Here is a 3,993-nt window from a genome sequence, read left to right as displayed (position 1 = left end):
GAACGGAATCAAATTTCGTTCATCTTACCAAATGTTTAAATTTCTTATTTTCCTTTTTAATAAATGATTTAGGGTATATTTTCAGAATTAGTATGTTTAAATAAATTCTGTCTAGGAGATTGGAACTTAAGCAGGACCGCTTGTGACCCCTTCAATTTTTCCTGGGAATTGATTTTAACATAATTTTTTGAGAAATTATCCCCTAAATAGAAAATTAAATTTTTGGTTTTTCAAATAAAAAGGTCAATTTTGATCCAAGTTTTAAATTGCAACTCAATTTCAAATTTTTATTAAGTCTATAGACTTAATTGGATTATTTTTAAAATTTGGTTACTCTTTTAGTAAATAATAAAAATTAGGTACCTCTTTTGTAAATATTTTCGAAGGCATATAGAATAATTTCTTTTTAAATTTACAAATAATAATAATAAGATGATAATATTTAATTATATCTATTATAATTGATATATTAATTTTATCAACTTAGTATGGAATTTGGATTCGTTTAATTTTAATTTAATATGCATATATTTGATTATTAATTGTTGTTAACTTTGAGTAGAATTAGAATTAGAAGTTTTTTTAATTGTTAAATTATACTAAGAATTCTACTCTAATCCCTACTACTCTCACTATAAATTCCACCCATTCTTCCCTCTATTCATTCATCACTCAAAACCCTAAAGCACCAAATCCCTTAAGTGCCACAAGCTCCTAGCCACAACATCACCCAGCAGTCGGCCAGCACACGCCCAGCAAACCTCACGCACTCCTGCCCATCGGGCATTGCCTTGCGCGCCTAGCCATGCTCAGCGCCTGCTGCTCTAGCCCAGCTGCCCAGGCCGTGTCCCACACCTTCACCTAGCGCCTGACTAGGCCTGGAAAACGAGGTTCTGCGCGCTGCTTGCACACCCAGCTCAGCTCCCGCTCACGCTGCCTACTCCCGCGCCCTTCCACCCGCACACCTAGCAGCATTCCAACACTCAAGCGGCACACACCTTCACCCACCCTTAGCTAAATCCTCCAACCTACCTTAAATCGACCTCTTTTTCTTTCTAACTATTTTTTTTAGGATTTCTTAAAAAAAAGTGGTAAGACTGTATTTTCTGTTAAATTTTAATTTTATTCTAATATTTAATTTTTAATTTATTAAATCATTAATAATTTTTAAAATTTTTGAGAAAATAAATTTTTCCCATCTTTTGTTCAGGTTAATCATGCCTCGCAAGAGAACTTGTGCTGGCGCCCAAATTGATGAAACACAAAACAAGTTCCATTGTGAAGAAGACAAAGCAAGATACGAGAGTATCTTCAAAAATCAACAGATGCATCCAGAGAAAGGCTTTACATTGAAACAGAGCAACTACAAAGACTTTATGGCACGTATTCATCAAGTTGCTAAAGCCCTTAATTGGGAATTCTTTTGTGAGAAGAGACCTAGTGTGGATGAGGAGTTAGTGCACAAATTCTATGTGAATTTAACCTCAAGCGAGGTGACAGAAGTTCCAGTTCGCGAAATCAAGGTACCAATAACTTCAAACGCTATTAATGAGTTCTTTGAATTGCCTGATTTACAAAAAAAATGAATATTCCTCCTTAATGAGCTATATCGAGCCTGAAAATTTGCAAGAAATACTCGAGGAACTTACAGTTCCAGGTTCTAAGTAGACTATGTCAAAGTAAGGAATCTACACTTGTAGAAGAGAATATTTGACACCACTTGCGAAGGTATGCTTCTAATTCATCCGATTCAACCTTATGCCTAGTTCACATAGGACTACAATCTCATTAGAGCGAATGGTCCTATTATACTCGATTTTAACTCGAAAAACCATTGATGTGGGAAAAATTATCCTGAGAGAGATGCGGAATTGTGCCTGTAACACTCCTTAATCGTATTCAACATCGGAATAGGGTACGAAGCATTACCGGACTGAATCATACACAACATGTAAAACTGAGCTAGAAAATTTCATTCATATCAAAATCATTCAAACACATGCATAATGTCCCTTACACGGGCCTTCGAGGCCACAAACATGCATTGAAAGTAGTTAGGGACTAAACCGGGAACTTAAAAAGGTTTTGGGAAAACTTAGAAAATTTTTCCATGAAACAGGGTCAAACACCGGTGAGGACACAGGGACACGCCCGTGTCCTCAGGCCGTGTAACACTCTGTTTATAACGGTAGCAAACAAATTGAACCACACGGCCTAGCCACATCCCCGTGTGCTAGGCCGTCTGATGAATTAAATTCTCATAATAATGCTACAGACTTCACACACCCTAGACACATGCCCATGTCTCCAGGCCGTGCCTTCACATGGCTGAGACACACGGTCGTGTCTTTGCCCATGTGGCCAACACTTAGGCTATTTTCCAAGCCTCTTGTTACCCTTAATCCCTCACATACTTAAACACATCATGGGCACATAATATAACATCAATTTAATAATTAAACATCCTTCCTTAAGACTCAATTATGGCATTTGCATGCCATCTTACATATGTTTCAAATACTCATTTTATACCAAGTTTAAAAGCACCAATTCACAATCAATTGGACTTATCATTTTGATTACCACTTATTATTTTATACCATGATTATCAACCTATCAATCAATCCTAACTTAATTATCAAGCATTCATGTTCAATCGTCATCACCTTGTTACCATATCACACATTTAATCCTTGGCTATGACCATTTCGATTGGTCATAAAGCATTCATCAAGCACATATACCATACACTACCCATTCATAGCGAACAAGTATGATCACATCACAAGGCATTAGCACATAACATGGATAATTAGGCTTACAAACCCATAACCAAAATAAGCCACATCTCATGGCTATACACAATGAATCAACATAAGCCAACAACTTTGGCCAAATCATAAAAACACGTATCATAATAACTAAGCCTCTATACATGCCACTCACTCGAAATATTTAAGACTTTCAATACCCCAAATTGATAATTTGATAGTGTGATGCTGCCTCTGACGATCTCCAACCCCGACCCAACCTGACAACACTAAAAGAAATGGAAATGAGGGAGTAAGCTTTATAGCTTAGTAAGTCCGTATGAAATTAATAAGCATTTCATTTGCATGCATTTATCAACTTCATCAACATGTTCTTGTAATTACTAATTATTCGATTATAAGGCTCACCCCTTTCAAAATCATAACCATAGCTTATCGTACTTAGGTTTTGGTCAAGCAATCATAATCCCTTCATGAGTATACATCTCAACATATGTACCACAAATGCATATTACTTATGTGTATTCATGTTTCTCAAGTTATATAGCTTGACATCGTTCAACGAATCAGAACCTTAAAGAATAAACACATTGTGTTTGAAGTCACATTGACCTAAAAGTCTTACACATATTCAACAATCGGATTCATCACATATTTATTCCTCATAAATATAGATTTATACTTACATGGTCATCATAATAAACATTTTCATAAGCATAACTTTATTGTAAACATTCTTACCACATATTCATCACATCTCATGGTATTTTCATGAGTTTGAGGTGCATACCTGTGCCACTTGCACAAAATAGCTTACTTTTTCATCTTGATGCAATCATAAAGATTACTCATTGAGCTTCTCTTAAACTACCCGTTGAACACTCGGAACACTATCGAATACATAGGAGGTTTGCACCTAAGTGCCTTATATGTAGCCAATGCTACTTCATATCTCAAATCACATGTTGCTCATTTATGACCTAATCACGGGACTGCTCATATAGGCCGTCAGGTATCCACAACACATGCTAGACTACCTCACCATTAATAGCATATACAAGACCAGTACCCGAACGCTAAAATATGTGTCATTCATATCACGAACTCAGACCACAACTCAATGAGTTCGAATGTCACATATATCATGAACTCAGACACAACTCAATAAGTTCAGATTACATAATTCCTAGTGACATGTCACTTGTATCCTAAACTATTCCTA

Source organism: Gossypium arboreum, chromosome 5 (assembly GCF_025698485.1).
Source record: "Gossypium arboreum isolate Shixiya-1 chromosome 5, ASM2569848v2, whole genome shotgun sequence".
Classification (NCBI taxonomy): domain Eukaryota; kingdom Viridiplantae; phylum Streptophyta; class Magnoliopsida; order Malvales; family Malvaceae; genus Gossypium; species Gossypium arboreum.
This window is presented reverse-complemented; position numbering follows the sequence as displayed.